The 23,033-nt window shown below is 44.2% G+C and overlaps 1 protein-coding gene across 2 annotated transcripts in view; it reads left to right on the top strand.

Moving 5' to 3' along the window:
- Positions 1 to 23,033, top strand: part of kif6 (kinesin family member 6) — a 522,710-nt gene that overhangs the window by 90,311 nt on the left and 409,366 nt on the right. The window lies entirely within an intron of this gene.

Here is a 23,033-nt window from a genome sequence, read left to right as displayed (position 1 = left end):
CCCAGTGATAATGAAGGAATGATAGTCTATTTCCAGGTTTGGGGGGATTGGAGAGGAACTTGTGGCTGATGCTTTTGCAGGCCTATTTGGAAGCTGTGTTTGGAAAAATGTTTACCAGAAATGTAATGATCATCATGTACACTTTGGAAATTCCCTATCCTGTTTTTGGCAACCCCATTATGCTAAGCACACAGACAAGTTGAAAAAAATATACAAACAAATTGATTAAAAACAGTCATTTTAATGTTGTGAACATATTGGTTTCAATTGAGTTTTAAAGGAGATACAATTGTGGTTTTGGGTCTTGAAGTTTAGTGAGACATATTTGACTTGGGCACAGCCCTCAAAGGCCCAAACACTGGCAGCAACAAACAGAATTCCCTTTGAGACTACTATAAAAATGCAGAAGAGCACACATTTTCTGTTATTTCTGAACTGGTGTTCATTTTTCAACATATGACACAAGACTTAACGAATGTGAACCACTAAGTGAGATTGCAATCAAGTGCAATTCTAATAAAATTGATGCTGAGTGCTTTTGAGATAACTTCATGTAGGGCCATTACTACATATCAATCTACCTATCAGAATACACATCCAAACTAGGAGTGTAATTGGGATGAATTGTAACTCTTTGGGCGACCAAGGGGATGTTTGGGTTGATTTTAGTGGCAGGCTTTAATTTGCTTACAGGCAAAGCTTTTGACGAGCTTCAGTGTCACAAAATCATGAAATTATTAGAACACAGGAAGAAACCATTCAGCCCATCATTCCTTTGCCAGCAGTTTGAATAAGCAATTCATTTAGTAATTTGTAATTCCCTTAGTAATTCGCTAATTTTCCTGCTTTCCTCTATAACTTTGCATATTGTTCCTTTTTAGATAACAGTCTGCTTATACTTATATATATATGTGTGTCTGTCATACTCCATGTCACTCTATGAATGTTTTCTTCTTAGATTACTCTCCTCCTTGCCCACTACTTTCAATTTGTTCTCTTGTTCTTCGTCCTTTCATGAATGGGAACGGTTTCTCCCTTTTTACGCTCTTTAAACCTGTCATGATTGTGAATACTTCTATTAAGACCAGAAGAGCAGAATTAGGCCATTCAGCCCATCAAATCTGCTCTGAGATACAATCACAGATTATATATTTCTCCACCTCATTCTTTTGCTTTCTCCCATAACCCTTGATCTGTTTACTAATCAAGAACCTATCTGTTTCTATCTTAAATGCCTTCAATGACCTGGCCTACAGAGCCTTCTGTTGCATGGTGTTCCATGGAATGACCACCCTTTGGCTGAAGAAATTACTCCTCATGTCAGTTCTAAAGGGTCGTTCCCCTCACCCTGAGGCTGTGCCTCGAGGCTATCTTACTCTTGGAAATATCTTCTCTACATCCACTCTATCCAGGCCTCACAGTATCCTCTAAGTTTCAATTAGATCCCCCTCATCCTGCTAAACTCCATCAAGTACAGATGTTCAACCTGTCCTTAAGTTACTTTTCCACTTTCTCTTTTCCAAAACAAACAGTCCTGTCTTCAATTTATCTTTAAAACCAAAATTCCTCATTTCAGGAATCATTCTTGTACGTCCTTTCTAAACTTTCACCAGTACTTTCATGCAGGGAGCTCTGGATTTGTCTTCCCTATCTTTCCTTTTCGAGGGAATAGACCTTTCTGGGGCCTGAGCTATCTCTTCTTTCAAGATAGCCAGCCCTTAACTCAATTTATTTGGCCTAAATCTGTTGTTAGTCCTTTGGAGTTGAATTTTGCCCACTTAATTTTACACTGGATAGTTCTTATCATTTTCCATAGGTGGTCTAAATTTTAGGATACAATTACCACTGTCTCCGAAATGTTCTCCTGTCGACTTGATCTATTTTTCACACTTCGTTTCCAAGAAACAGGTCTTCTGGTGCTTCCTTTCTTTTTGGACTGACAACATACTGTTGTGGAAACTTGGTGTGACACCATTCAATGTGGCAGATCTTGCAATACCAAAGAGAAAATTCAAGTACACAAAATAGTTGAGCAGGAGAGACTTCAACTGTTGGTTGGAGAGTGACATTTGACAGCTCTATTCCCCAGCTGGTGAGAGATGGTTTTAGTCTTGATGATTTGGCGACCAGAAGTTGAGCAGTGTGGAGTGGATGAAAAGCCAAGCCTTCTTCAAACAAAAAATTAACACCTATATATTTGCAGGTTTTTTGCAGTTGTCATTGTGCCTCAAAGAACAGGCCATTAGGCCATACAGAACAAATAAGCAGTGGAAATTTATTGGGACCTTGCAGCTGAGGGATATTGTTGCCCCTGAGCTTGCAATTGTACATTCTCGTCTCATCACTCACACACTGTCACAACCCGCAGTTTGAAAAACTAAGCCTTAATAAGTAATGCCACCCCTCCCGATTTTCTTCCTTTCAGAACTTGCTTTAACATTTTGCATCCAGGATTATTTAACTGTAAGCCCTGTCCTTCTTTGAGGCACATGTCTGTCATAGCTGCAGCAATATTTTTCCATATGGCAATCTGTGCCTACAAATCACCAGTTTTCTTTATCATTGACATACAAATTGACATAAAGGGTTAGTAACCATAATTTAGGCTTTATTACTTCATCATTATCTCTGACCTCAGCTCTTAACTTAGTATTCCCTGTTCTGGTGAAGTCTGTCCTTCCCAGTACTCTGTACGCATTGATCCCCTCTGATGTTATACCTTAGTCCCTTTTGCTGCTGCCAGATTAGTTTAAACCGTCTTCAAAAGCACTAATTAACACTCCATGCAGATCAAAATTATAGGCCCAGATGTTACAGATGGCAGCAAGATTTCTTGCAGGCATTGGAATTGGGATGATTGTTTTTGATCGGCAATAGGAAGGACGGCAGCAAAGCAAATGTCCAAAATTTACGGTTAGGGCCCATAGGTACATTCCTGCTTCAGCTGATCTGATAAAATGAAGTTTTTGATTCATCAGTCCTCCCTGCTTGATTTTGTTGAGAAATTTACTTGTGAAAAGGCCCTGTTCAACAAACAGAGAAAATGTCAATAAAAACCAAACAAACTGTGGATGCTGGAAATCAGGATCAAAAACAGCGGTTGCTGGAAAAGCTCAGCAGGTCTGGCAGCATCTGTGAAGAAAAAAATCAGAGTTAACATTTCAGGTCCGGTGACCCTTATTCAGAACTGGCTAAGTTAAAATGTCAGGTGCCTATAAGGGCCTTGGGACCCTATTTACGTGAGCTATCGAGGTCAATTGATTGATTTATTGCTCTCACATATACTGAGATACAGTGAAAAGTGTTGTTTTGTGTGCTATACAGGTAGATTGTACCGTACAAAGTACATCAGGGTAACGAAACAGAGTGCAGCGTACAGTGTTAAAGCCACGGAGAAGGTGTGGAGAGAGAGAGGGAGAGAGAGAGAGAAAGAGAGATAGAGAGAGATCAGGATTAATATTTGAAAGGTCTGTTCAGAAGTCTGATAACAGCTAGCAAGAAGCTGTGCTTGAATCTATTCATACGTGATGTGGAGGTGCCAGTGTTGGACTGGGTTGGACAAGGTCAAAAATCATACGACCTGGCTTATTGTCCAACATGTCTATTCAAAAACACTAGCTTTCGGAGTGTTGTTCCTTGCTGATGTGTAGTGAGAGAGGAAGTGTCAAGACACAGAATTTATAAGTAAAAGATCAAAGGATGATACAACTGAAGTCAATGCATTGAGTAAACCTAAAATGGCTGGCTGACTCCGTCCTGTTAAATCTTTAATCGTTTAGAAAGGAGATGCAAGTTTCAATTGATTAAAATGAAAACTACAGAATTTCTTTCAACTCATTGCCCCAAGATTACTAAAGCTTTTCTCAGTGTATATGAGAGCTGGCATCTCAGGTCATACATTCATTTTAGGTGTGAGGCCTTGTTTAGAAGCTGTCTATGTTGTAATCTGGAGTGAGAATAGTTTTATTTCCAAAGCAAGAATTTATAAAATACCTCATTGACTGACTGTGTCTACGAATTGTGTGCATTTTGTATATGCAACGTGTGTGTGTGTGTGTGTGTGTGTGTGTGTGTGTGTGTGTGTGTGTGTGTGTGTGTGTGTGTGTGTGTTTGTGTTTGTGTGTGTGTGTGTGTGTGTGTGTGTGTGTGTGTGAGTGTGTGTGAGAGAGAGAGAGAGGATAGTGTGGTGGGGTTACCTCTCGTGCAACATGAACTCAAAATCATGGTTGAGTCCATCCTTATGGGTGTGGAACTTGGCTGTCAGCCTCTGCTGGGCAATTCTGTGTTGTTGTTTACCCCTAAGTCTGCCTTGGAGGATGTTTACCTGAAGAACTGAGGCTGAATACCCCACTGGGAGAGAACTCCCCTGCCTGGCGATTGTTGTGTGGTGTCCATTCATCTGTTGTTGTAATGTCTGCCTGGTTTCGCCAACATACCATGTCTTGGGGCATTTTTGCCTGAGGTGTATGAGATAGACAACGTTGGCCAAGCCATATGACTATCTGCCGTGTACATGGTAGGTGGTGTTTCCACGTGTGATGGTCGTATCTATGTCAATGATCTGACATGTCTTGCAGAGGTTGCCATTGCATGGTTCTGTTGTGTTGTGGTTAATGTTGACCTGAAGGCTGGTTAGTTTGCTTTGAACAATGGTCTGTTTAAGGCTGTTTGAAGGTGAGAAGTGGAGGTGTGGTGAAGTTCTTGGTGAGGTGCTCATCATCACCGTTAGTGAGTTGAAAGCTGTGCAGAACATGGCATAGTTTCTCCACTCTGGGGAAGTACTGGATGATGAAGGATACCCGATCAATCATATTGCATGTCAGTCTTCTGAGGAGTGCATTACGGTTTTTCACTGTGGCCTGTTGGAACTGGTGATCAATGAGTTGAGCATTGTATCCTGTTCTTATGAGGGTGTCCTTCACCATCTTCAGGTGTCGGTCATGTTTTTCCTCATCTGAGCAGATCCTGTGTATGCATAAGGCTTGTCTGTAGAGGATGGCTAGAGAAGTGCAGCGTTGTGATGTTATCCGTAGACTTGCGGTGAATGAGGTATTGAGGTGACGATCCTTGATGGAAATACGTGTGTCCAAGAATGAGACTGATTCTAAAGAGTAGTCCATGGTAAGTCTGATGGTGGGATGAATTGTTGATATTGTTATGCAGATGTTTCAGTGATTCCTTACCATGAATCCAAAGGAAGAAGATGTTGTCAATGTATCTGGTGTATAGTGTTGGTTGGGGATCCTGCGCAGCAAAGAAGTCTTGTTCGAACTTGAGCATGAAAATGTTGGCACATTGGAGTGGAAGTCTGGTCCCCATGGCTCTTCCATGTGTTTGGATAAAGAACTGGTTGTTGAAGGTGAAGAAGTTGTGGTTGAGGAATAAGTGGATGAATTGCAGGATGGTGCCTAGAAATTGGTAGTTGTTGGTATTGAGTACTGAGGCAGTTGCAGCCATGCCATCGTCGTGGGGGTTGCTGGCGTAGAGTGCCGAAACCACCATTGTGAATGTCCAATGATGAATGTTCCTCATCGATTGGTCCGTGGGTGCTGAGCTACTGTACGAAATCTGTTGGATTCAACGGATGGAAGGCTGGAATGCATGATGGATTGGACTGTATTCACGAATTTCTGTAGTTTCTTGAGGTCTTAGGCGGAGCAGTTGTCACACCACACTATCTGATGCATTCAGATAGGGTTTTTTCTATGGTGCATTGAGAAAAATTGCTAAGAATTCTTTTGGGCTTGCAGAATTTCCTTAGCCTCCTGAGGAAGTAGGTCATTGTTGTGCTTTCTTGGCCATTAAGTCAATGTGAGTGGACCAGGACAGATTGTCAGTGATCATCACTAGCGGGTGCCTCAACACTTATGAAAAATGGTGGCAGGAGGGAATCGAGTCAGAATGGGGCATAAGTATTCTCACAGCTATTTTATCTGTTCTCCCACTGCATACCTTCTGAGAATTTGAGGGTGAGGCATAGCTCATAGTCTTTGCGTTGGGCAAAATAAAAAGCTAATGCAATGTTATTTTTGATAAAAACTCAGTTCCATCAATTCTGCTGCATTCTGATGTAACTAGCCCCAAAATAAAAGGCAAATTGATGCAACAGGCTATTTCTACCCAAAACCACCGCTTCTAACAAGGAAGCTGAAAATTGACTGCAGCATTTAATTTAGTTGTGGTTACATTTTCCTCTTTAATCAGTTCAAGTATGCTTTAATAAAAATGAAAGACATTCGGGTTGAACTTTATTTTCTGTTCAGAAACATATGATCAGAAGGAAATGCTTTCTTGCATCTCAGCATTTATATTTTAAAAAGCAGTTGGAGTTTACACCAAGAATATTTTAGAACAATGAAAAGTAGGCCTGATGTCCCACAGTTGCCAATGGGATTTTGCGTGACGTAATAATTGTGAGTCAGAATGCAAACCATATGTTAAATGGAATTTTCTATTTTCAGAATGTTTCATTTACGGTAAATAAAAGATTGAATAAAACATTTTGCCACAAATGAAGATAACCACAGCAACAAATACAACATAAGTTGCATAAGTGCAAGGAGTGTTCCAGGAAAGACATCACTTATGTATTTTGGGTATCCCCTTGTTTTTGTTTTTGAGATATAAACCCCTTAAGAGTAGTGGAATCACAGATTGCATCACAGCTAAATAGCTTCTAGTTTAGTTCAGAACTGGCAAATTATTTCTAGCTTCTAGGAACAAGAGTTAGACCATTCATGTCATTGGGGAGGCGACGGCCTACTGAAATTGTCACTGGACTCGTTAATCCAGAGAGCCAGATAATGTTCTGGGAGTCTGAGTTTGAATGGTAGATAGTGGAATTTTAATTCAATAAAAGTCAGACATTAAGAGCCTAATGATAATCGTGAATCTATTGCTGATTGTTTAGGGGCAAAAAAACCCCATCTGGTTCACTAATGTCCTTTAGGAAAGAAAACTGCATTCTTACTTCTTCAACCGGGAGCCTAACCCTCCCTCCACTGACCCCTTCACCCGCTTCCAACACAAGTCCTCCTCCTGGACACCACCCCCTGGCCTCCTACCCTCCCTTGACCTCTTCATCTCTAACTGCCTTCGAGACATTAACCGCCTCAACCTCTCCACCCCTCTCACCCACTCCAACCTCTCCCCCGCAGAACGGGCAGCCCTCCGCTCCCTCCGCTCCAACCACAACCTCACCATCAAACCTGCAGACAAGGGTGGCGCAGTAACTGACCTCTACATCGCTGAGGCCAGACGCCAACTCTCCGACACCACCTCCTACTGCCCCCTCGATCATGACCCCACACCCGAACACCAAACCATCATCTCCAACACCATTCATGACCTCATCACCTCAGGGGACCTCCCACCCACAGCCTCCAACCTCATTGTTCCCCAACCCCGCACGACCCGTTTCTATCTCCTTCCCAAAATCCACAAACCTGCCTGCCCTGGTCGACCCATCGTCTCAGCCTGCTACTGCCCCACCGAACTCATCTCCACCTATCTGGACTCCATTTTCTCCCCTTTGGTCCAGGAACTCCCCACCTACGTCCGTGACACCACCCACGCCCTCCACCACCTCCAGGACTTCCAATTCCCTGGCCCCCAACACCTCATCTTCACCATGGACGTCCAGTCCCTATACACCTGCATTCCGCATGCAGATGGCCTCAAGGCCCTCCGCTTCTTCCTGTCCCGCAGGCCCGACCAGCCCCCCTCCACCGACACCCTCATCCGCCTAGCCGAACTCGTCCTCACCCTCAACAACTTCTCTTTTGACTCCTTCCACTTCCTACAGACTATGGGGGTGGCCATGGACACCCGCATGGGCCCCAGCTATGCCTGCCTCTTTGTAGGTTACGTGGAACAGTCCCTCTTCCGCACCTACACAGGCCCCAAACCCCACCTCTTCCTCCGGTACATTGATGACTGTATCGGCGTCGCCTCTTGCTCCCCAGAGGAGCTCGAACAGTTCATCCACTTCACCAACACCTTCCACCCCAACCTTCGGTTCACCTGGGCCGTCTCCAGCACATCCCTCACCTTCCTGGACCTCTCAGTCTCCATCTCAGGCAACCAGCTTGTAACTGATGTCCATTTCAAGCCCACCGACTCCCACAGCTACCTAGAATACACCTCCTCCCACCCACCCTCCTGCAAAAATTCCATCCCGTATTCCCAATTCCTCCGCCTCCGCCGCATCTGCTCCCACGACAAGACGTTCCACTCCCGCACATCCCAGATGCCCAAGTTCTTCAAGGACCGCAACTTTTCCCCCACGGTGATCGAGAACGCCCTCGACCGCGTCTCCCGCATTTCCCGCAACACGCCCCTCACACCCCACCCCCGCCACAACCGCCCAAAGAGGATCCCCCTCGTTCTCACACACCACCCCACCAACCTCCGGATACAACGCATTATCCTCCGACACTTCCGCCATCTACAATCCGACCCCACCACCCAAGACATTTTTCCATTCCCACCCCTGTCTGCTTACCGGAGAGACCACTCTCTCCGTGACTCCCTTGTTCGCTCCACACTGCCCTCCAACCCCACCACACCCGGCACCTTCCCCTGCAACCGCAGGAAATGCTACACTTGCCCCCACACCTCCCCCCTCACCCCTATTCCAGGCCCCAAGATGACATTCCACATTAAGCAGAGGTTCACCTGTACATCTGCCAATGTGGTATACTGCATCCACTGTACACGGTGTGGCTTCCTCTACATTGGGGAAACCAAGCGGAGGCTTGGAGACCGCTTTGCAGAACACCTCTGCTCAGTTCGCAACAAACTACTGCACCTCCCAGTCGCAAACCATTTCCACTCCCCCTCCCATTCTTTAGATGACATGTCCATCATGGGCCTCCTGCAGTGCCACAATGATGCCACCCGAAGGTTGCAGGAACAGCAACTCATATTCCGCTTGGGAACCCTGCAGCCTAATGGTATCAATGTGGACTTCACCAGTTTCAAAATCTCCCCTTCCCCAACTGCATCCCAAAACCAGCCCAGCTCGTCCCCTCCCCCCACTGCACCACACAACCAGCCCAGCTCTTCCCCTCCACCCACTGCATCCCAAAAGCAGTCCAACCTGTCTCCGCCTCCCTAACCTGTTCTTCCTCTCACCCATCCCTTCCTCCCACCCCAAGCCGCACCCCTGTCTACCTACTAACCTCATCCCACCTCCTTGACCTGTCCGTCTTCCCTGGACTGACCTATCCCCTCCCTACCTCCCCACCTATACTCTCTCCACCTATCTTCTTTTCTCCCCATCTTCGGTCCGCCTCCCCCTCTCTCCCTATTTATTGCAGAACCCTCACCCCATCCCCCTCTCTGATGAAGGGTCTAGGCCCGAAACGTCAGCTTTTGTGCTCCTGAGATGCTGCTTGGACTGCTGTGTTCATCCAGCCTCACATTTTGTTGTCTTGGATTTTCCAGCATCTGCAGTTCCCATTATCTCTGCATTCTTACCTGGTCTGGCCTACATGTGATTCTGAACGCACATCAATGTGGCTGACTCTTAACTGTCAATGGTCAGTTAGAGATGGGAAATGAATGCTCGTCCAGCCAGCTGTGCCTCATCCTGTGAATGAATAAAAAGAATCATCAGCTTTTCATAGATAGTAGGAACTGCAGATGCTGGAGAATCTGAGATAACAAGGTGTAGAGCTGGATGAACACAACAGGGCAAGCAGCATCATAGGAGCAGGAAAGCTGACGTTTTGGACCTAGAAGGGTCTAGGCCTGAAACATCAGCTTTCCTGCTTCTATGATGCTGCTTGCCCTGCTGTGCTCATCCAGCTCTACACCTTGTTATCTCAGCTTTTCATAATTGTCTTACTATTCAATCAGATCAGGAGTTGCACATGTAGAATTCTAGACCCAGCCATCTTCAGTTGCTATATCAATAAACTTCCTTGTATGGTCAGGTCAGAAGTGGAGGTGTTCACTGTAGATTGCTCAATGTTCATATATAGCAAGACCTGGACAACATATCATTGCTCAGTACTCCACTCTCAAACTCCTGGATGCTTATATTGACCAGAAACTGAACCGTACCAGTCACGTAAATATTGTGACCCTGAAAGAACCTCAGCATCTCAGAATCTGTGGCATGCAGTTTATCTCTTAATTGCTCAAAGTCCACTCAGTATCTATAAGACACAAATGTAGATGTGGTTCTTGACAACAAGACAAGCCAAGTAGATAATGTGGCAACATTTAGGGTGCAATGATCATTGTATCATAAGGTTTAGGATGATGTTGCAGAAGGATTTTGAACAACTTAGAACAAGAATAATTGACTGGGGGAGAGGTGATTTCAATGGGATAAGCATGAAACTGGGCCAGATTGACTGGAGCCAAATGTTGTTGGGAAAGGTTGTACTGAACAATGGGCTACCTTCAAAGAAGAGATGGTTCAGAATGTCAAATTTTATTTCCAGAAAAGGAAAATGTCACGCAAGCAAAGCGGGAGCTTCCAGGATGATGATTGACTGAGAAATTAAGATAAAGGGAAAAAGCCTGCTTCTGACAGGTTTTAGTTCGAAAATACAATTGAGAATCAAGCTGAAAACATGTTCAGGAGGAAGGTGATAAAGTAAATTAGAGACAAGAGCAAATATGATAAAAGTCTGGCAGCAAAGTGCCCCCTGCAATTTTCTTAATGGCTGTATGGGCCCCCCGAAGCCTGTGCATAACAGCGATTTATTAAACCAGAGGTCAATGCTGCAGTCGATATACTAATGCTGATTACTATAATAGTGCTGATAACACCAAGGTCACTGGTTCAGTCCTCATACTGACAAAGTCTGTAGGTTTCTAACTATGAGTTCAAAGCTTTGTGTTCTGACTGGAATCTTGTGCATCCGTCTCTACTTAGTGGGGGACACAGTGGCACAGTGGTTAGCACTGCTGCTTCACAGCACCAGGGACCTGGGTTTGATTCTGCCCGTGGGTGACAATCCGTATGGAGCTTCCACATTCTCCCCGTGTCTGTGTGGGTTTCCTCCGAGTGCTCCGGTTTCCTCCCATAGTCCAAAGATGTGGAAGCTAGGCCTTGCTAAATTGCCCATAGTATTCAGAGATGTGTAGATTAGTTCGATTTTAGGGGGTTGGGTCTGGGTGGGATGCTCTGAGGGTCAGTGTGGACTTGTTAGGCTGAAGGGCCTGTTTCCACAATGTAGGGGTTCTGTGAAACTATATTCAGAATATTTGCCACATTATCACAATATTGTGCAATTTAACGTGAGTTTTACTGACAACTGACATAATGGTGAAATCCAAAGTCTTCAAGAGACACATAAACAGTGGAAGATAAAAGGAGTAGGATCATTTAGAGACTGACGGCAGGCAAGATACATGGCTGAGATATTCACGGTTGAAGATACCTCACTGAATGTTTTTAAGACAAGGCTGGATAAATTTTTGAACAGTAAAGGAATTAAGGGTGAGTGGGCGGGTAATTGGAGCTGAGTCTCAAAAAGATCAGCCATGATCTTATTAAATGAAAGGGCAGGCTCGAGGGGCCAGATGGCCTACTCCTGCTCCTAGTTCTTATGTTCTTATGCTATGTTCTTCTATTAAATGAATATTTAAAATCTTTAAAACCAAAGCAGAGTTGAAGTTTAACTTTAGTATTAGGGAATCATAGAATCATTGAGCCATACAGCATGGAAACAGACCCTTCATTCCAACTTGTCCATGCTGACCTAGTATCCCATACTGAACTTATCCCATTTGTCTGCGTTTGGTCCATATCCCTCTGAACATTTCCTATTCATGCACCTGTCCAAATGTATTTTTAAATTATAACTGCCTCTACCCATTCCTCTGACAGATCATTGCATACAGGCACCACAATCAAGTCTCTTTTAACTCTTACCCCTGTCACCTTAAAACTATACCCTCTAATTTTAAACTCATCTACCCTTGAAAAGAAAGACCTTGGATTTTCATCCTATCAATGCCCTTCATGATTTTATAAAGCTCTTTAAGTCTCCCCTCAGCCTCTGACACTATTGTCCCAGCATCTCCTTATACCTCAAGCCCCCCAGTCCCAAATCTTGTAGAAAGAATAATTTGAGATAGAATGAATAGGCAAGTATGGGTTAGTAATTGATAGCCAGCATGATTTCTTAAAGGAAAGCTCTGTCTAACTTACCAACTCTTTGAAGAAATTGGGTTAATGAGGATAATGCTGTTAATCGCTGAACACAGATTTTAAGGCACATGTTACAGTGCCACACAACAGATGTGTGAAACGTTGTGGATTCTGGAATAAAGGGGTCAGTAGCAATGTGGATACAAAACTGGCTGAATGATAAGAAACAGTCATGGATATTTTTCAGGCTGAAGAAAAGTTTGAAGTGGGTTTCTATAGGGGACAGTATTGGGATCCTTGCTTTTCCTGGTGGTGATCTAGATTTTGAAACATTTCAAAGACTATGGGTGATACAAAACTTAGAAGGTTTGTAAACTTTGAGGAGGTTAGTGTGGAACCTCAAAAGGGCATTGACAATTCTGTGGATTAGTGGATAGGTAGTAGATGAAGTTCAAAGCGGAGAAGGGTGAGGTAGTGCGCTTTGATAAAAAAAAATGGAAATACAGTGTAAAATAAAAGGTGCTACTGTAAAGAATGTGCAGGAGCAGAGAAACCTGGGTGTTTGTGTGCATAAGTCATTAAGGTGATAGGACAGGTGGAGAGTGGTTAATAAGGCATACAGCCCTAGGTTTTATTAATAGTGGCATAGAATGCAAAAGCAAGGATGTAATTGTTTAGGAAGCATGTGAGCTCATTGGAGAGAATACTGCGGAGGTTTGCAAAAATGATTCCAGGGATGAGAAACTTCAGTTACAAAATTGAGTTGGAGAAGTTGGGAAACTTTTCAAGCAGCAGATGGTTTGGGTCTGGAATGCTCTGCTTGGAAGTGTGTTGGATGCAGGTTCAGTCGAGGCATTTATGAAAATGTTGGATGATCATTTAAATAGGATGTGGGAAAGAGGTGGGAGAATGGCACTAACCTCTGGTGTTCATACGGAAAACTAGTGTAGACACAGTGGGCTGAATGGCCGGCTTCTGTACTTTTCAGTTCAATGATTCCGTGAACTACTTGGTCCTTAGCCAGAGATAATGGGAACTGCAGATGCTGGAGATTCCAAGATAATAAAATGTGAGGCTGGATGAACACAGCAGGCCAAGCAGCATCTCAGGAGCACAAAAGCTGACGTTTCGGGCCTAGACCCTTCATCAGAGAGGGGGATGGGGGGAGGGAACTGGAATAAATAGGGAGAGAGGGGGAGGCGGACCGAAGATGGAGAGTAAAGAAGATAGGTGGAGAGGGTGTAGGTGGGGAGGTAGGGAGGGGATAGGTCAGTCCAGGGAAGACGGACAGGTCAAGGAGGTGGGATGAGGTTAGTAGGTAGCTGGGGGTGCGGCTTGGGGTGGGAGGAAAGGATGGGTGAGAGGAAGAACCGGTTAGGGAGGCAGAGACAGGTTGGACTGGTTTTGGGATGCAGTGGGTGGGGCTGGTTGTGTGGTGCAGTGGGGGGAGGGGATGAACTGGGCTGGTTTAGGGATGCAGTAGGGGAAGGGGAGATTTTGAAACTGGTGAAGTCCACATTGATACCATATGGCTGCAGGGTTCCCAGGCGGAATATGAGTTGCTGTTCCTGCAACCTTCGGGTGGCATCATTGTGGCAGTGCAGGAGGCCCATGATGGACATGTCATCAAGAGAATGGGAGGGGGAGTGGAAATGGTTTGCGACTGGGAGGTGCAGTTGTTTGTTGCGAACTGAGCGGAGGTGTTCTGCAAAGCGGTCCCCAAGCCTCCGCTTGGTTTCCCCAATGTAGAGGAAGCCGCACCGGGTACAGTGGATGCAGTATACCACATTGGCAGATGTGCAGGTGAATCTCTGCTTAATGTGGAATGTCATCTTGGGGCCTGGGATGGGGGTGAGGGAGGAGGTGTGGGGACAAGTGTAGCATTTCCTGCGGTTGCAGGGGAAGGTGCCGGGTGTGGTGGGGTTGGAGGGCAGTGTGGAGCGAACAAGGGAGTCACGGAGAGAGTGGTCTCTCCGGAAAGCAGACAGGGGAGGGGATGGAAAAATGTCTTGGGTGGTGGGGTCGGATAGTAAATGGCGGAAGTGTCGGAGGATAATGCGTTGTATCCGGAGGTTGGTGGGGTGGTGTGTGAGAACGAGGGGGATCCTCTTTGGGCGGTTGTGGCGGGGGCGGGGTGTGAGGGATGTGTCGCGGGAAATGCGGGAGACGCGGTCAAGGGCGTTCTCAATCACCGTGGAGGGAAAGTTGCGGTCCTTAAAGAACTTGGACATCTGGGATGTGCGGGAGTGGAATGTCTTATCGTGGGAGCAGATGCGGCGGAGGCGGAGGAATTGGGAATAGGGGATGGAATAGGGGATGGAATAGGGGATCCCTAAACCAGCCCAGTGCATCCCCTCCCCCCACTGCACCACACAACCAGCCCAGCTCTTCCCCCCCACCCACTGCATCCCAAAACCAGTCCAACCTGTCTCTGCCTCCCTAACCGGTTCTTCCTCTCACCCATCCTTTCCTCCCACCCCAAGCCGCACCCCCAGCTACCTACTAACCTCATCCCACCTCCTTGACCTGTCCGTCTTCCCTGGACTGACCTATCCCCTCCCTACCTCCCCACCTACACCCTCTCCACCTATCTTCTTTACTCTCCATCTTCGGTCCGCCTCCCCCTCTCTCCCTATTTATTCCAGTTCCCTCCCCCCATCCCCCTCTCTGATGAAGGGTCTAGGCCCGAAACGTCAGCTTTTGTGCTCCTGAGATGCTGCTTGGCCTGCTGTGTTCATCCAGCCTCACATTTTATTATCTTGGTCCTTAGCCAGCTGACTACACGCGACAAAGAAATGCAACTTGTAATAATATTTAGTTTTTGTCTGTCTGAACTGTTTTGATCAATCACATGTTGATTCAATGAAATTTTGCACCTGTGGTTTAACAGTTGGTGAAATGGATATTGAAAGATTTCACTGCAACACCAAGTTACCTTACATATTAAGGATAACAATCTCTTCCATCACATTCAGAGATAGTAAGAACCACAGATGCTGGAGTCAGAGATATACCTTTCACTCCAACCTCAAATTCACCTGGACCATCTCCAATACCTTCCTCTCCTTCCTGAACATCTCTGTCTCCACCTCAAAACCGACATCTATTTCAAGCCCATCGATTTCCACAGCTAACTAACCTAAATCTCCTCTCACCCACCTTCCTGGAAGAATGTGATCTCGTACAATTTTTCTACCTCCGCTATGTCTGCTCCTGAGTCAGTGCGTTCCACTCCCACACACGATGGTGGAAAATGCCCTCAACCGCATTCTTTTCCTGCACGTCTACCCTCCCACCCCCTCCCCCCAACAAAAATAAAGGCAGATTCCCCTTTGTCCTCACATATCACCCCACCAACCTCTGCATCCAACATGTCATTCTCTGCCATTTCTGCCACCTACAATCTGATCCCACAACCAAAGGTGTATTTCCCTCCCTAACCTGTTCTGCCTTTCATAGGGACCGCTCTGTCCGCGACTCCCTTGTCTACTCCACACTCCCCACTAACCGCACCACCGCTGACACCTTTCCCTGCAACAGTTGGAAGCAGGTGCTACACCTGCTCCTATATCTCCCCCCTCACCTCCATTCAAGGAATCAAACAAACCTTCCATATTAGACAAGGAGTCACCTGCAGATCTGCCAATGTGGTCTACTGCATCTGCTTTTTCCGATGTTGCCTCCTGTACATTAGTAAGACCAAGCGAATTCTCGGAGACTGTTTTGTAGAGCACCTGCGCTCTGTTCATGACAAACAACCACACCTTCGGTTGCGAGCAATTTCAATTCCCCCTCCCACTCCCTTGGTGAAATGTCCATCCTGGGCCTCCTGCAGTGTCACGATGATGCCACCCACAAACTGGAGAAGCAGCACAGGAGCCTACGGCCCAATAGCCTAAATGTGGATTTTACCATTTCAAAATCTCCACACGCCCCGTCCCTAGCCCATGACCAACCCTCCCTCTCTCCTTGCCTTCTTGACCTGACACAACCTGTCCATCTTCTCTCCAATCTAACCACTCCTCCCACCTCACTGACCAATCCCTACCATTTCTTTCCTGCATTCACCTATCACCATCCCACCGACTTTCCCCAGCCTCACCCCACCTCTCTATTTATTTCTGAGCTCCCTTCCTCTTCCCCATTTCTGAAGAAGGGTCCTGACCCAAAACGTCAACTTTCCTGCTCCTTTGATGCTCCTGGCCTACTGCGTTCCTCAACCTCAACACTGTGTTATCTCTTCTATCTTATGTTCTCTTTTTCTTGCTCCCACTCCACCTCAACTCTGGTGGGGTCCCATTCCATCTCATTTTCCCCTGTTCACCCCGCTATCATGGGAGCAATTTCAACAATTTTCCATGAGTGTTGACCAAGACATCAGCAAAGAGAGGGACAGTGCCTGAAGTTGTAACTGTCCACATTCTCTTTGACACACTGTTTGGTGGTGGGTGGTTGGATGAAATGAATGAGTTGAGAATGCATGTTATTGGAAGAAGAGAGGTGGATGGCATTGGGAAGAGGTGAGAAGAAAGGCATGAAAGTAATGGGATGATTATAATGTGAATTGAATGGCTTGGAGTGCAGATTATTGTTTAATTAACACCTTTATTGCATTATTTCTGTGTCTTTGCTTGTTTATGATGTTGCTAATATTTAAAAAGATAAGAAAATATTTAAAAGTTTAAAAAAATTTAACGAATTTTAGTTCCAGTTTAATTATTGAACCCTTTGGAACTAGTTCGTACCGCGTGCAGCTCCCAGCTGCTATTCATTTATGGTCTTTTCTGACATACCCTGCTTTAATGTGACCTGGAAGCATCAGGCCTCTAGTCTGCTCTTGAGTCATTTCCACCCTTTTAGTACTGCTTCGTTTGTATTCTGGTCCCTTCAAGCTCATGCCAGTTTTCTTTTAGTGCAAAGCAGGCTTACTTTATTTTTCCCAATTATAATTGGCAAACCTAATATGAAATCCTTTTAGCACTAAAAGCTTTATGCTGGCAGTAGGCCCAGAAAATCCAGAAACATTTTATAGATTGATGGGAAAAAAGGCAAAAATAGCTAAGGCAGATCGGCAGTTTGAGTGTGGGTGAGTGGAGTGATTCTCTTCTGCCTGAATGATTCCAGACCCCTTGAGGCTGGTTTCTCTATTTTAACCTGACCATAATATACATCTTGAAGAGCTGTCTCATCAAAGGAGCCTGCTATTGATGCTGAGAGCCCTGAACACCACTCCCATTCCTGTGGTTCCCCCTCACCTTTTGCATACAGGTACATGCTAAGAAGCACCTTTTCTCGCTGTTCCCATTTTTCCAAGTTACCTTTTCCAATTGGCTCAAATTTCTTGTACATATTATGGGAACAGATCAGAAATAAGCAGCAGAACATGTACCAAACAGCAAATAGCAAATAGGAATGAAATACACCAGTCAAGAAAATAAAAATTTTAAAAAGCTACAAATTAAAAATGGAATGTTCCTGACAATTGTACCTATTAAAGACAAAACTGAACCAACCAAATCCTTCTTTTAAAATTCTACCAGCCATCATTCTAACTCTTGCTGGGCTTTTTAACAACAGGAAATAAGGAGTGCAAAATATGTTATAGTAATTGTCTATTTGCACACAATAATCAATACTGCATATAAAGTAGACCATTCTGTAATTAAAAATGTGTCAAGAATACTTTCAATTTGTAGCCATTATTATCACAGTCCTTGAGTGAGGATTTTTATCACAGCAATCAGTCAGTTGAAGAGACTTTGTAACTTCCACAAATTTTGCATTGAGGGGTAATCCTTCAAAATACGTACAGCATGCATCATGTCAATTATCAAAATTTAAACTTTGCACTGAAATGTAAAACCAGAGACTAAAGCTGTTTTCAGAATTTGTTTTTTCCTCATTGTCTTCATTGTATCTAAACAACTCCTACATTGTGGAAGCAGGCCATTTGACCCATTGAGCCTACACCAACTCTCCAAAGACCCACTCCTTCTCTCTATCCCTGTAACTCGGCAGATGCCATGGCTAATCCACCTAACCTACGTACCTTTGAGCTGTGGGCGGAAACTGAACGACCCAGAGGAAACCAACATAAATGTATGATCATCCACAACATTAAAATGAGATTTGGCTAAAAAACTGTTCTCAAAGACTTATTTTTGTTTCAGAAAGAAAGGTGTACATATATGTTGGAAAGAAAGATACAAAGAAAATGAGAGTGATGCCAAACTGTAAGGCTTGTGGAAGAGAAATCACATCCTAGGAAGCGTTATATAAAGGGAAGGAGAGTCAGAGGGGGAACAAGTACAGAACATTGATTTAGATAGTAGCCTGTTTTAAATTACTGATGCTCTGCTTCTATCACTCCGCCTCACATTGAAGGTGGTTTGCATGGAACAGTTAACTGCAATGAAATAGTTTAGAATAGATGCTGGTGAGAGGAGACTTTAATGAATATCTAAGCAGCATTTATAGTATAGTATCCAGCTGGAAATTTTCTTAGGGAGTGGTGGAATACCAGCTCTTTAAAGCATGTTAACTGCTTAAGATTAAAGTTACATGGTATTTTTTTCACTCTTGTTACTATGAATCAGCATGTGCTCTGAGTTACGGTGCCTTGGCCCTCATCTGTTCCAAATCAGTGTTAAAATTATATTTCTTTGAAAAAAGAGTAATTTCTTGCCCATTTTAAATATTTGCTCTTGGGATGTGAATGTTGTAATGAATTTTCTTTTGTGTAAGATTTAAATTGGACACATTGGAGTGAAAGATGTGGACAACAGTATAATGAGAATTCCATGTGCAAGAATTCAGCTCCTTCAGTGGAGTAAAACAGTTCACAATGAGAAACTTAATTCGCCAGACAGGCATGAACAAGTGAGATGGATAGAACTATAAATGGATGGCACATGTCACTGAGATTTTTGTTGCAAAAAATCCAATACATTCGCCAGGGCTGTACTCAAAAGAAGGAGCCAAGGAGCCCAAGTAGCTGTCAATCTACAAAAATGCCTTTTAGGAACATAAGACAATGGAGCAGAAGCAGGCTGTTCAGCTCATTGCAAAGAGAGGGATAGAAACCATGCATGGACAGTAAGTAGCAGGTATAAATAAGGATTAGAATCAGCACAGGCTTGATGGGTTAAAGGGCCTGTTCCTATGCTGGATTGAATTGTATTATACTGTCATTGTATTAGTTAACGGAAAGGCCAATTTCAATATCATTTGACAGTGAAGGGCAGGGATAGCAGATCATTGCTAACATGTTTCTCAACTGCATTTTCCCACTTTCTCCTTGTAACTCTTGAACCCCTTACAAAGCAAGAACTTAGCTATTTATGTATTAAATACACTAAGTAACTTGGCTTCCACAGCCCTCTGCAGCAACGGACAGATTCACCACCCTCTGGCTGAAATTCTCAGTGTTCTGTAAGTTTCAATGAGATTCCCCCCTCATCCTTGTAAACTCCATCAAGTACAGACCCAGAGTCATCAACCACATCTCATATGAAAAACCCTTCATCCCTGGGTTCATTCTTGTAAACGTCCCCTGGACCCTTCCAACACCAGCATATCCTTCCTTAGATATGGGGTTCAAAAACCCTAACAATATTCGAAATGAAAACTGAAAAAAAACTGCAGATGCTGTAAATCAGTAACAAAAACAGAAGTTGCTGGAAAAGCTCAGCAGGTCTGGCAGTATCTGTGAAGAAAAAAAAATCAGAGTTGAGGTTTCGGGTCTGGTGACCCTTCCTCACAATGTTACTCTCTGATATTTTCTTCACAGGTGCTGCCAGACTTGCTGAGCCATTCCAGCAACTTCCGTTTTTGTTCACAGTATTCCAAATGTGGTTTGACCAGAGCCTCAGCAGTACATTTATGCTGTTGTATTCTAACCTGCTTGAAATGAACGCTAACATCGCATTTTCCTTCCTAACTGCCAACTGAACCTGTATGGTAACCTTAAAATAATCCTGAACTAGGACTCTCAAGTCACTTTGTGCTTCAGGTTTCTGAATCCTTTCTCTGTTTAGAAAGTAGTATTTGTATCTATTCTTCCTATCAAAGTGCATAATCCTGCCACATTGTATTCTGTTTGCCATTACTTTGCCCACTCTCTTAGCCTGTTCAGATCCTTCTGCAGCTTTCCCACTTCCTCAACACTATCTGGCCTCTCCACCTACCGTTATGTCATCTCTATCCTGAACAACAATGCCCTCAGTTCCCTTTGCTAGATTGTAAATGTATAACGTGTATAGTGCAGTCCCAACGCAGACTCCTGTGGCACTCGCCTAGTTCCCGGCTACCAACCTGAAAAAGACCTGTATATCTCTACTCTCTACCTTCTGCCAGTCAGCCAGTCCTCTATCCATGCCACTACTGTGCCCTTAACAGCATGGGCTGTTACCTTATTCAGCAGCCTTCTGTGTAGCCCCTTGTTAAAGGCCTTCCGGAAATCCAAATAGGTCTTGTCCAGTGGCCATCCTTTGCCTGACTTGACCGTTATCACCTCAAAGAATTCTAACAGGTTTGTCAGGCATGACCTTCCTTTGATGAAGCCGTTCTGATGCAGCCCTATTTCACCCTGTGCTTCCAGTCCTCCGCAATCTTATCTTTAATAACTGACTCTGATATCTTAACAATGACCGAGGTCAGGCAAACTAGTCCATATTTTCAGAGATAGTAGGAACTGTCAATGCTGCAGAATTTGAGATAAAAAGGTGTAGAACTGGATGAACACAGCAGGCCAAGCAGCATCAGAGGAGCAGGAAAGCTGACTTTTCAGGTCTGGACCCTTCTTCAGAAAATGACTTCGCAGTGGGGTTAAAATTGATTCAGAGATAGTAGAAACTACTGATGCTGGAGAACCTGAGATAACAAGGTGTAGAGCTGGATGAACACAGCAGGCCAAGCAGCATCAGAGGAGCAGGAAAGCTGACATTTCAAGTCAGAACCGAAATGTCAGCTTTCCTGCTCCTCTGATGCTGCTTGGCCTGCTGTGTTCATCCTGCTGTCCATTTTGTTATCCCAGCCTATAATTTCCTGCTTTCTGCTTCCGAATTAAACAGGGGTATTACATTTTGGCATTTTCACCCCCCATAGGAACCTCCCTGACTTCAGTGATTCCTGGAAGATCACCATCAATGCCATTACAATCTCTTGAGCTATCTTCTTCAGAAGTCTGGGGGGTAGTCCGTTTTGTTTGGGCGATTTATCCACTTTCAGATCTTTGAGCTTTCCCACCATCTTTTTATTTAAGTTATCCTTGGCTGGTTTTTAAAGGCTCCCCAGTCGTCTGGTTTCTCAGTCACCTTCATTACATTGTGTGCTTTCTCTTTTGCTTTTATGCTGTCTTTGACTTCTCTTGTCAGCCATGGGTGCCTCATCTTCTCCTTAGTATGTTTCTTCTTCCTTGGGATGAATTTCCGCTGTGCCTCCCAAATTATCCTGAAAAACCCCTGCAATTGCTGCTGTTCCATCTTCCTTGTTAGGCTCCCCCTTCAATCAACTGGTGAACTCCTCCCTCGTACCTTTGTAGTTACCTTTACTGAATCAAAATACTGTTACATTTGATTCCAATTTCTTTCTTTCAAACTGCAGAGTAAATTCTATCATATTCCAAACCGGTCTATTTCCCTAGCCTGTATTGATGGTTCCATGTTAGTAATTTACAATTAAGTGAGTTCAGTTAACTTGGAAAGAATTATTGAATTTGAACTTGTACTTACTGGTCTTCAGAGATGCACTGTTCACAGCCCACATCAATTTGGAAATTGGTGTTGAGTTACCAACATTCTTAATTGGTACATAGTCAAATTTACTTAAATTAATCCCTGTTATGTGATATGAAACTGAAAGAAAATAAATGGATCAAGTTGCAAGGTCAAATGTAGAGTAAACTGCACTGTAGTTGTATTTTCAGCAGTCCACAAGATTACAACACATTAAAAGTAATGACATAAAATACTCTAACTTAAAGACCCTGACAAAATTTGAGTTACATTTTAACAATATTTTGCTGCGTACAGCCTGTGTGTGCAGAATAAAGTGCTCTGGAAGGCACTTGTGAATAGCCTAATAATCTACTAACATTGAAAGGTCATTATAAAGTATGAAAGTCAAATATGGAAGAAAGCCATTCACTCCATTTCCTTTTGCACTGATGCTAGTTGATTGATTGATTGATTTACTATCATGTGTACCAAGTACAGTGAAAAGCTTTGTTTACAAGCAGTACAGGCAGATCATAGTAAGCGAAGGATGTATAAATCAAAAAGATTTAGACAGAGGCAAACAGGTTACATTGCACAGGCGTATGGTAGATGTGATCAATGTTAACAAGATCAGGGTTATTTGATGCTAGAGAGTCCATTGTCAGTTTGATAACGGCTGGGAAGAAGCTGTCCTTGAACCTGCTTGTGCATGTTTTCAGGCTTCTGTCTTCTCTGGCAGAAGAAGTTTTAGGAGACCGTTACCGGCGTACGATGGGTGTTTGATGATATTGGTAGCCTTTTTGTTTCAGCGAGCCGTGTAAATGGAGTCCATGAATGGTTGGCTGCCTTCCATGATGGCCTGGTCTGTGTACACCACCTTATAGTGCTGGGCAGAGCGGTGGTCATACTCAGGCCATTATGCACCCGGATAGTATGCTTTCAATGGTGCAACTTTAGACATTCGTGAGGGACCTAACGGGCATCCCAAATTTCCTGAGCTGCCTGAGGAAGAAGAGGTGTTGTTGTGCCTTCTTGACTGTTACATGTACGTGGGAAGTCCAGGATGGATTGTCAGTTATTGTCACTCTGAGGAACTTGATGATCTTCACCCTCTCAATCTCAGTTCCATAATGTAGATGGGGGCATGTTCTCCTTCTTTTTTTCTGAAGCTCCAAGCAGAAGCTAATCACTGCAAAAACAGTTAA

The sequence above is a fragment of the Stegostoma tigrinum genome, chromosome 4 (assembly GCF_030684315.1).
Source record: "Stegostoma tigrinum isolate sSteTig4 chromosome 4, sSteTig4.hap1, whole genome shotgun sequence".
In the NCBI taxonomy this organism is placed as follows: Eukaryota; Metazoa; Chordata; class Chondrichthyes; order Orectolobiformes; family Stegostomatidae; genus Stegostoma; species Stegostoma tigrinum.
The sequence above is the reverse complement of the archived record's forward strand: the minus strand, read 5'-3'. Positions and strand labels throughout refer to the sequence as shown.